Below are 11,144 nucleotides of genomic sequence, written 5' to 3'. Positions count from 1 at the left end.
AGGAGGGGCTTTCATATGTGGGGGCTCAGAGGCATGAAGGCCCATGCAGGGGCATGTGTGTGTGAGGGCCTCTGTGACTATCTTGGCTTTTACCCCCAATCTATGCCTGTAGTGGAATCTGGGGTGAGGGCCCAGGCAAGATCAGGATTTCTCCCTTGTGCCTGTCACACCCTCCTCCCCCCAGGGGTTATCTTCTTGGAGGGGACAGATGTTGCCTTTGATAAGGACACAAGGACTTGGCCTGAAGCCTGAGTTGTCCTGCTTCATTAGGGCCCAGAGAACAGGTGGGGTCAGAGAGAGCAACACCGCCCAGAGTGGCTTCCCAGATCCAGGACCCTAGATACCTGGGTGCTGACGGGCATTGTTAGGATAAGGGGGCTGAGAAGCTGCTGTGAACACTGGGTATTGGCACTGAGCTGGATGAAGAGATGCTCTGGGCTGGGAGATGGGCAAACATCTGTGTGCTTGTTCAAGGTTAAGAATGGGGAATAGCCACAGACAGCAAGGAGCTACCACGCTTGGCCTAACTTTAACTCTTAACAGATTTGGGAACATTGTTTGAGGTCAGATGGCAAGGGTAGCAAAGGAGTCAGATAAAGTCCTGGGCTGGAGGCTGGACACCTTATAGAGGTCATTTTATCCACGCCCTGCTTCCCAGGGTCTAGAGAGTACAGCCCCAAAGGACTGGCTGTTCCTGGATTTTGTGTTCCTCTGCTCCAATCACCTGGCCGAAGCTCATCACCTAGCTCCCCAGATATTTTCAGGAGCAAGCAGCCTGTCCTGCATCTGGTAAACTGCCTATCCCTCCTACTTGGTTTAACCATCTCTTTCCCTGAACTCCAGGGTAAGAGGACAGAAGCAAACAGAGGGGTGGCAACAGATGGTCTCTGCAGTCTCGGCAAGGCAAAAAAGAGGGATTTTCTTCAGAGCACCTTCCTCTGACGGAACTCCCCTCCCTTTCCAGCTCACATGAATGATTTCAGGCCTCTATGTGGGGAAAAACTGTTAAGACTTTGAATTCTCTCAGTCCCTGGAAAAGCTGAAGAGCAGACAGGCAGGACCAGGCTCTGGCACAGCAATGGCCCCATACCCTGAAACTAGGACTGGTCCTGTCCTGATGAGGGAGAACGAGGTGGCCTGACCTCCCAGGTACTTTGTTCCCTGGTCCACACACTGGGGTGGGTGAGCTCAGCGTGAGGGGGTGGCCAAGAAGGGAGTTTAGGCCAGAGAGATGTTCTTTTGTCATTTATTCATTCATTGAACAAGTATTTACAAAACAGCTGCTTTATGCTAGGCATTGTTTCTGAGCACTGGGAACACATTGGTGAACACAGATAGAAATGGTCACTGACCTTGTGGAACTTTCCATCCAATGAAACTAATTCAAATGACTGGACAAATACATAGGAAATAACTGTGTTAAGTGCTCTGAAGGAATGATATATAGTACCATGAAAGTGTGTAACTGGGGGACTTGACTGAGTCTAAGGAGTTGAGAATGAGTTTGCAAAGGACACAGAGAAAGACAGGTCAGAGCAATAGGAGGAGAACTGGCAGTGACATCACAGAATCAAAGGAGGAGGTGGTCAACCGCCGAGATATGGGGAGCTCATGAGACACTTATTTGCCCTGACACCTCACCTGCTAGTTGTGAGTACAGGTATGGAAAGGCTCTGCCATTGCACCTGGCTCACAGTTGGTGCTCTGCAATGTTAGCTCCCTTCCCCCTCCCAAAGCTGAGCCTCCCTCCAGGGACCTTAGATTTCTGGAACAAAGTAGCTGCCCGGGCTTAGCCTCCTCGGTCAACTCAGGCTCCCAAACTCCAGCCATCCAGTCCTCAGGGAAAGGCCCCAGGCCTCTCCACATTAGTCCCATCACATGGAGCCTTACCATTCCCTAACCTACTTCCTCCTTTGTGTTGGTCTTCCATGAAGAGGGGCTGGGGTCTGGGTCCCGGAGAAGGATGCCATTCTGGGTCTGCTTCTGGAGCTGAGCCTGAGAAGAGAAGAGAGTTGGAATTCTCAGCCCCTTCTAGTGCTGCCTGGGGTGAATCTGAGTGTCTTAGGTGGGGAGAGGGAGTAATGGGGAGTTGGGGAGGGGGGCTGCCCACCCAAGACGGCGTAGAGCCCAGAGCTTTTTCCATCGCAGACACCCCATCTGTCTGCCACAGAAGGCTCGGGTTGGAAGAGGTGCAGAGAAGGGGGGTATGGCGGGTGAAACTGTACAGTCTGTGAGCTAGCACGATGGCAGCAAAGGTGCTGACTGCCGAAAGGGGCAGAGGGTCAGGGTGGGGTGTCGGTAGGGCTGCTGTCTTGGCAGCTGAAAACTAGAGGCCAGAGGTTGGGTCCCAGGTGAGAAAAATGATAGGGACAACACTGCACCACTCTCCCTAGACCGCTTCGTGTTTGATTTTGATTTTTATAGCTTCTTGCCCCAATGACCAGAGAGCAGAGTCATACCCCTCTTGCCAACAAACTAATGGAAGACCAGAGGCCATGAGAGCTGTGGGAAGGAGCACTCCTAAGCCCAGGGCTGGGCTGGATTCATGATGCCTCCCTCTCCCTAGCAATCAGACCTTTTTCAGACCTTAAAATAATATTTTAGTTAAATGTGACAGTTTGCAGCATATTTTCTTTCACATATTACTTTAACTGATCCTGCTAAAGTCCAGTAAGGTAAACATTATTATTACTCCTGGCCTACAGATGAAGCAACAAGGGCTTTAAGATCAAGTGGATAATAACCTGGGATCACGGGAGAGTAAGGAGAAGTGACTAAACCCAAGTCTCCTGACTCTACATACAGGCCTAGGCTACTGTAGACCTTCCTTGCTCATTTTTTGGTTACTGTACAGCCCCACTGCCAGGTCAGGTGTGGGGTTTTCTAGTGGAGAGCTCAGAAGAACTCTTTCCTAGTGACTGAAAAACTGGGAGGTACCCAGACCTTGAGGGACACACACCAGCACAGCCCCCTCTCCTGGATACCAACATCCAGATACTAGGAAACTGGAGATCCAACAGGCTGCTTACAGATAGAAATATGAGAGGGAAGCTGGGCGTGGTGGCTCACGCCTATAATCCCAGCATTTTGGGAGGCTGAGGCAGGTGGATCACCTGAGGTCAGGAGTTTGAGACCAACCTGACCAACATGATGAAACCTCGTTTCTACTAAAAATACAAAAATTAGCTGAGCGTGGTAGCGCATGCCTGTAATCCCAGCTACCTGGGAGGCTGAGGCAGGAGTATTGCTTGAACCTGGGAGGCAGAGGTTGCAGTGAGCTGGGGTCACGCCATTGTACTCCAGCCTGGGCAAGAAGAGTGAAACTCCGTTTTTTTTAAACAAACAAACAAACAAACAAACAGGCCGGGTGCGGTGGCTCATGCCTGTAATCCCAGCACTTTGGGAGGCCGAGGCAGGCGGATCACAAGGTCAGGAGATGGAGACCATCCTGGCTAACATAGTGAAATCCTGTCTCTACTAAAAATACTAAAAAATTAGCTGGGCATGGTGGCGCACGCCTATAGTTCCAGCTACTCAGGAGGCTGAGGCAGGAGAATGGCGTGAACCCGGGAGGCAGAGCTTGCAGTGAGCCGAGATCACACCACTGCACTCCAGCCTGGGCGACAGAGCGAGACTCTGTCTCAAAACAAACAAGCAAACGAACAAACAAAAGAAATATGAGAGGGACATAGACTGGAAGTGGCCAGGAAGCAGGGGCAGGGAAGGGTGTGGGGAGTGGAAAATGCCAGCCTGAAAGCAGCTGTTAGGGTCCACTCCAGGACCTAGAGCTGTCCCTTAAGAATCCCTGTGGATATCCCCTTCCCACATTCCAAGTTCTAAATATTTTGTTTCCCCTCTCTACCTGTACTTAAGAAAATATGTTTCCACAGCTTCCCTTGATGCTCTACCTACTGCAGTCTTTTCTTCCACTCTTCCCTGTTCAGAAGTTCTTCCTCAGTTGTAACCTTCTTTCTTCAGGCTGCAGATAATCCCTCTAAGAGCTCTCTAAGGCAGGTGCTAAGGGAACCCAAGACAGGGCTTCAGTTATTAAATAAAAATAGACAGGGGAGGGGAACTGAATATAGACACAGATATTTTATCTCTCCGTCCCTGTGAGTTATTAAGAAGAAAGCACTAGTGGTTGCTAAGCAACAGGTCTCCATAGAGGACAAGGCACCAGAGGAAAAAGCCTCCTTTGACTGAATATAGAAGTGGGAAGGTAGGAAAGGTGGGGGTCAAAGACCTCTGAATAGCAGGCCAGCTGTAGGGAATGGTTGGTTTGTCCTCCAAGACCAGCCCTTTCCCCACGCCTTAGCAAACTCCGCCTTTACAACCCTCAGGATTGGTGGTAGGAGGAAGGCCTCAGGCACTCCTCCATTCCTGCCAGGAGGAGGGAACCTGGTTTCCATAGCAACCCAGAAACAATCCTAGCCTTGGTTTGCTTATGGCTTCTCTGTAACCCCATCTTGGGGCACAAACTATCATAGACTCCCTTCTCTGACCCTCAACTTCTGATTTGAGGGAGAGAGCCCATAGAAAGGTTGGGGGGTAGTGCCACAAAAGCTGGTCTCACTTGGTCCTAAAGTGACCTATTAAGACTATAAAGGAGGGGTGACTTAGGGTTAAGGTCCTCCAGGTATCCTCTGACCTCTTCATCTCATAAGGGGCTGCAAAACGCCAAATGGTGGCATCAGATGTAAACTGGTTTGCTTTCTAAAGGGCGAGTACAGACTGGGGTTCAAGGTCAGGAGAGAATGAGAGGACAGGGTTTTTTTGTGCCCCTTGGCCACCCAGGCCCCCATCCTCCTCGACCTCAAGTCCACCGTCATCAAGAACCGGAAAATGGAGATATAGAACATTAACGTATGTCAAGTATAAGTGAGTGGCACCGAGGGGCATAATCTGTTTTTCTAATATGACCACAAGCAGAGTGTTAGAAGAATTAGGCCGACAGCTGCTGGTTTTTCCCCCTTCTCTCCCCCCTTCCTCACTCTCCCTCTCCCTTCCTCCTCGGCGTTTGCACACACCAATGGCAGCCGAGCCCTGCTCGCGATTTCTCTTAATCTTCCTCCGCCATCCTGCGCTCTTTCCGCAGGCGGTGCTGCGAAGCCGGCAGAGCCCCGCGTCACACCTTACTGCTCTCTGAGATTGCTCCACAGAGAGCTCAAGGAGATGGCAATTCGGCGCTGATGCCGGCTGGCAGCAGTTGGGAGAGTGGAAGGAGAAGAGAGAGGGAGGAGGGGAGGGGGAAAAAAGTTGGCACGGATACCAAGTTTTTCCCTAGAGAGATATGGGGGCGGGGGGGGGGGGCGGGAAGCAAGAGAAGAAGAGAGAAAATGACACAGAGAAATGGAAACAAGGAAAAAGAGGCAGAGAGAGAGACAGAGAGAGAGAGAAAATAGAGTTCTCTCAGATATTTACATGTGGGTATCCCTAGCCCACCTGACTCATGGCCATCTAAAGATCACACCACCCAGTCAGGGTTCCCACTCACCCACTCCCTACCCTGCCTCGCTTACACACACACACTCTCCCAGCCAACCTGGAAGTCAAGAGTGGCCTAGGCATGTTGTGTGTATTCGTGTGTGTGAGAGAGTGTGTGTGTGTGTGTGTATATACGCCTGTATGTTGTCTCTGTTTTGGATCGCAGTAGAATGCAGTATGTAAATGAGATGGTTATTACCGCAATGTTCATCAAGCTGAGCCGAGAAGACATTAATAGCCTGATGAATATGCATGTGAATTTGTTAATTAAGTTAATTATTCTGCTGAAAATGCATTCGTCTTCCAAGGACATTTTCCCAATGATTTTTACATGCTCTAGCCATTAGTCATGCTATATTTTATCAGGGAAATGAGTTTGCTTAAGTTGTTAAAAAAAAAAAAGAAAAGAAAAGAAAAAGAAAAAAAGAAAAAAAAAAAAAGGAGAGGAGACAGAGAAAGAAAGGAGGAAAAAAAATGAGAGAGGAAAATGCGTTGAAGTTAAGAGTGGAAAAGCAGCTGAGGCAGGCCTGAAGTTTGAGGCCCAGCTGGGCTTTTGAAGCCTACCCTCGATTTTTATGGGTACCTCACTCTACAATTTTTTTGCCCTTTTTTTGATGATAAACTTTTTTTTCCAGTGCCAAATTTCCAACACATTAATTAATTGTTGTAGCCAATTAACTGTAGTTGTGCAAATGAGTTTAGCACTAATTACCATGCAGTGCCTGTAATCACATAAAAAACTTGCTGAGAGAGAGAGAGAGGAGAAGAGAAAGAAGGAATGGGAATGGAATGGTACCAGGAGAGGTGGGGACCTGAAGAGAGAAGCAGCCAAGGAAAGTGAACAAGGCAGGGAGGGGTCTTGAGATTTCCTCACCATCTTGGCTCTAAGAGAAGGTAGCTGTCTTCCCAGCCACAGTCAGGACCTCCCAGAGCCAGAAAATCTCAGAATGTGTAGAGGTGAAAGAGCTAGTAAAGAGTGATCTCCCTTTGTCTAAGAACTTCCAACCAGAGGACAGAGGTTCAGAATGGGTATCTCTAGTTGTTTCGATGATATAGTGCGGTGCCTATATAATCCTTATAGTCCCCAGCCGGGCATGGTGGCTCACGCCTGTAATCCCAGCACTTTGGGAGGCTGAGGCGGGTGGATCACGAGGTCAGAAGTTCGAGACCAGCCTGACCAACATGGTGAAACCCCATCTCTACTAAAAATGCAAAAATTAGCTGGGCGTGGAGGTGAGCGCCTATAATCCCAGCTACTTGGGAGGCTGGGGCAAGAGAATCACTTGAACCCAGGAGGTGGAGGTTGCAGTGAGCCGAGATCGTGCCACTGCACTCCAGCCTGGGCGACAGGGCAAGACTCCAAAAATAAAAAAATAAATAATCCTTATAGTCCCCATTCCAGGTCTAGCCTCAGTGTTTATGTCCCACATGGCTGGGGCTACTGGGCAGGGACAGTGGGTACCACTGGGAGATATGCTGTTCCTGATGGGCCCAAGAAGATGGAGGAGTGATACATAATCTTAGCCTGATTCTGCAGCTGTAAGCGAGTGGGGAAAACTGTTAGGCGTCCACAGCTGCTGGAATAGGCCAAGAGAGCAATGGTAACATCAACTATAAAAGAGCTAGCTCCAGCAGGAGGTGGGAGGTGGGAGCCTTTGGCCAGACAGAACTCCCAGGAGAGGAGCCAAACCTACTCTCCTACAAATTGGCATCTCTGCATTCATCATGTCTGGGCCAACTCTAGGTTTCCACCTGTCAGCTTCAACCAGTGCCCCAGAGGCTGAGCGACAGACAAAACAATTTCTCTAGCTTCTCCTGAGCTGTCCATGAGTTTAGCTGCCATGAAGAACAGTGGTAAAGTCAGCACTAAGCACCGAACTGGCATTTTTGCTTCCACTGTGCTCATGCCCTCTCTACCACGTCCTAGACACTGAGCGTGCCCAAGGGGTGTATGTGGATGTGTGGGTTTGTAAATGAACTATAGTTCCCCTGTTCAAAAACAACAACAAAAAGTGCTATATCTCCCTTACCCCTCAGAATAGACAGCTCACTTATCATCGGTCTCAATTTCCTCAGGCCTCATAGACACATTCAACAGCACATTTCCAAAGAGGACCTTATTTTTTTTTATTTTTTTTATTTTTTTGAGACGGAGTCTCACTCTGTCACCCAGGTTGGAGTGCAGTGGTGCGATCTCGGCTCACCGCAAGCTCCGCCTCCCGGGTTCACGCCATTCTCCTGCCTCAGCCTCTCCGAGTAGCTGGGACTACAGGCGCCCGCCACCACGCCCGGCTAATTTTTTTGTATTTTTAATAGAGACGGGGTTTCACCGTGGTCTCGATCTCCTGACCTCGTGATCCGCCCGCCTCGGCCTCCCAAAGTGCTGGGATTACAAGCGTGAGCCACCGCGCCCGGCCAAAGAGGACCTTAATATCTCATCCTCTGATAGGCATCCAAAGGCTGGGTCCTCCCTTCCCCATTCCAGGTCTCAGGTGTCTGGATAGATTGCTCAGGCGCACCATTCACTTCAGCCTTATTCTCTGGCAAAGGGGAAACAATTTCAAGGGCACAGGTCCCCTGCTCCATGACACTGCTGCTTTTTTTTTTTTTTTTGAGACAGAGTCTTGCTGTGTCGCCCAGGCTGGAGTGCAGCGGCACGATCTTGGCTCACTGCAGCCTCCACCTCCCGGTGAAGGCAATTCTCCTGCCTCAGCCTCCTGAGTAGCGAGATTATAGGTATTTGTCACCACGCCCGGCTAATTTTTGTATTTTTAGTAGAGATGGGGTTTCACCCTGTTGGCCAGGCTGGTCTCAAACTCCTGGATCTCAAGTGATCCACCTGCCTCGGCCTCTCAAAGTACTGGGATTACAGGCGTGAGCCACCCCACCTGGCCTGTGCCACTCTTTTGATCTATGGACTGAAGTTGGCTGTGAGGACCTGAGTTGACCCAGGCTGCTCCAGTGCTCTCCCTGCCCCCAACATCTCTCTGCTAGTAGCACCCACACCCTCTTTTCAGCAACCTTAGTGAAGTGTAGAAAGGCCTCCACCTGAAAAGTCAGCCGTGGTGGAAACAGCCTTATTATCTTGGATTCCAGGCTCTTCTTTGTCACTTAACATGTGATCTTGGGAAATGATTTAACATGAGCCTCAATTTTCCACATCTATAAAATGGAGATATTAGTAGTGCCATGCCCAATTAAGAAGTTTAATAATTATGAATATAAAACATTCAGCAAACAAGTGAAATGAGCTATTTCATTCATTGCTAATGAGTACAAAGTGAGAGAACCTTGTTGATGGGCAACCTGGTAATACAAAAAAAAGTTTATGTTCACACAAAAATCTGTAAGTGAATGTTCATAGCAGCTTTATTTGTAACAGCCAAAAACTGGAATTAGTCCAGATGTCCTTCTACAGGTAACTGGCCAAACTGTGGTATGTTCATACCATGGAATAAATAAAAGGAATGAACTATTGATACACATAAAAACTCAGATCTCAGGGAATTATGCTGCATGAAAAAAGACAACCTAAGCACAGTGGCTCATGGCTGTAGTCTCAGCAACTTGAGAGGCTAAGGCAGAAACACTGCTTGTGGCTAGGAGTTTGAGACCACTCTGGGCAACATAGTAAGGCCCCATTTTACATTCCTACAAAAATTTAAAAATTAGTCTGGCATGGTGGCAGGCACCTGTAGTCTCAGCCACTTAGGAGACTGAGGCTTGAGCCCAGGATTTTCTAATTCTTTTCTTTTTTTTTAATATTTTTTCTTTTTTATGAGATGGGGTCTCGCTGTGTCACCCAGGCTGGCGTGCAGTGGCATGATCTTGGCTTACCACAATCTCTGCCTCTCAGGCTCAAGAGATCCTCCCACCTCAGTCTTCCAAGTAGCTGGGACTACGGAAGCATGCCACCATGCCCAGCTAATAAGCCCAAGCTTTCAAGGCTGCAGCGAGCTATGATTGAGACACTGTACTCCATTCTGGGTGACAGAGCAAGATCCTGTCTCTAAAACAATAAAAAAGACAATCCTAAAAAGTTATGTACTACATTATTCCATTTTTGAAACTACGAAATTTTAGAAGACAGATTAGTGGTGCCAAAGGTTAAGGAGGGGATGAGGTGGCTGAGAGGGAAGGAGGTGTGATTATAAAAGGGCAACATGAAGAATTCTTGTTGTGTTAGATGTTCAGCTTCTTGACTGTAGTGGTAGATACATAAAATTACACAGGTAATAAAATTGTATAGTACTTAATATATACACATATGAGAACAAGTAAAACTAGAGAAATCTGGATATGACTGGTAGATTGTATCAAGGTCAATATTCTGGTTGTTGTGACATTATACTGTAGTTTTATAAGATGTTACTATTTGGTGAAAGTGGGCAAAATGTGCAAGAGACCTCTCTGTATTATTTCTTTTTTTTTTTTTTTTTTTTTTTTTTGAGACGGAGTCTTGCTCTGTTGCCCAGGCTGGAGTGCAGTGGCGGGATCTCGGCTCACTGCAAGCTCCGCCTCCCGGGTTCACGCCATTCTCCTGCCTCAGCCTCTCCGAGTAGCTGGGACTACAGGCGCCCGCCACCACGCCCGGCTAATTTTTTTTTTTGTATTTTTAGTAGAGACGGGGTTTCACCGTGGTCTCAATCTCCTGACCTCGTGATCCGCCCGCCTCGGCCTCCCAAAGTGCTGGGATTACAAGCGTGAGCCACTGCACCCGGCCTGTATTATTTCTTACAGCTGCATGTGGATCTACAATGATCTCAATTTTAAAAGCCTTGATAGATTATTAATGTCTCTGTTGGGTATAGGAAGGAAAAGGGGCCGCCTTGTGTTTCCAATGTAGAATTCCAACGAGGAAGACTAATAAATATTATATTCTCATTAGGGTACATCAATAAAATGAACACAACCATGGGAGGTGGGTATTTGTATCCATTGACCAATAATTCCATGTATCAGAATTAACTATTTAAAATGCATGAAGGCCGGGTGCAGTGGCTCACACCTGTAATCCCAACACTTTGGGAGGCCGAGGTGGGTGGATCACCTGAGGTCAGGAATTCAAGACTGGCCTGGCCAACATGATGAAACCCCGTCTCTACTAAAAATACGAAAATTAGCTAGGCATGGTGGCACACGCCTATAATCCCAGCTACTTGGGAGGCTGAGGCAGGAGAATTACTTGAATCCAGGAGGCAGAGGTTGCAGTGAGCCAAGACTGCACCATTGCACTCCAGCCCGGGCAACAAGAGCAAAACTCCATCTCAAAAAATAAATAAAATAAGATAAAATAAACTGCATGAAGTTTTATTTGTTTGGATATTCACTGTGGTATTTTTTATAACAGCAAAAATAACTAAATGATTCAAAGTAGGGGATGAGCCTTATAAATCACAGCATATCCAGGGGATGAAATACTCTATAGGCTTTAAACATACTTTAAAAAACACACTCAGTACAATGCCTGGCATACGGGCATTAATAAATGGAGTTCTCTTTACTGGGTTCTGGGTATCAAAAGAGCTTATGTAGATAAATGTAATTAACAAACTGTAAAGTGCCTAGCAAATGCTAGTTGTTGCTATCCTTCTAATGACTATCTCTCCCAGCTCCATCCTGGATGAAGCTGAACTTCCAGGTAGAACAGTGGCCAAGGT

At 47.9% G+C, this 11,144-nt stretch overlaps 1 protein-coding gene across 19 annotated transcripts in view; it reads right to left on the bottom strand.

Annotated features, from left to right (window-relative positions):
• Window positions 1-1,230: 1,230 nt before the first annotated feature.
• The window catches only part of CDK12 (cyclin dependent kinase 12), a 110,318-nt gene continuing 100,404 nt past the window's right edge, over window positions 1,231-11,144 (bottom strand). For 10 of the 19 annotated variants that reach the window (XM_063628872.1, XM_063628861.1, XM_063628864.1 and 7 more), the window contains one exon: window positions 1,231-1,995. The gene's annotated coding sequence lies outside the window, so the exon portion shown is untranslated. Of the gene's footprint in view, window positions 1,996-3,862; window positions 4,039-11,144 lie in introns of all 19 variants that reach the window. The other 9 variants (XM_063628859.1, XM_063628860.1, XM_063628865.1 and 6 more) reach the window with 3 other exon arrangements.

The sequence above is a fragment of the Symphalangus syndactylus genome, chromosome 20 (genome assembly GCF_028878055.3).
Source record: "Symphalangus syndactylus isolate Jambi chromosome 20, NHGRI_mSymSyn1-v2.1_pri, whole genome shotgun sequence".
Classification (NCBI taxonomy): domain Eukaryota; kingdom Metazoa; phylum Chordata; class Mammalia; order Primates; family Hylobatidae; genus Symphalangus; species Symphalangus syndactylus.
This window is presented reverse-complemented; position numbering and strand designations above follow the sequence as displayed.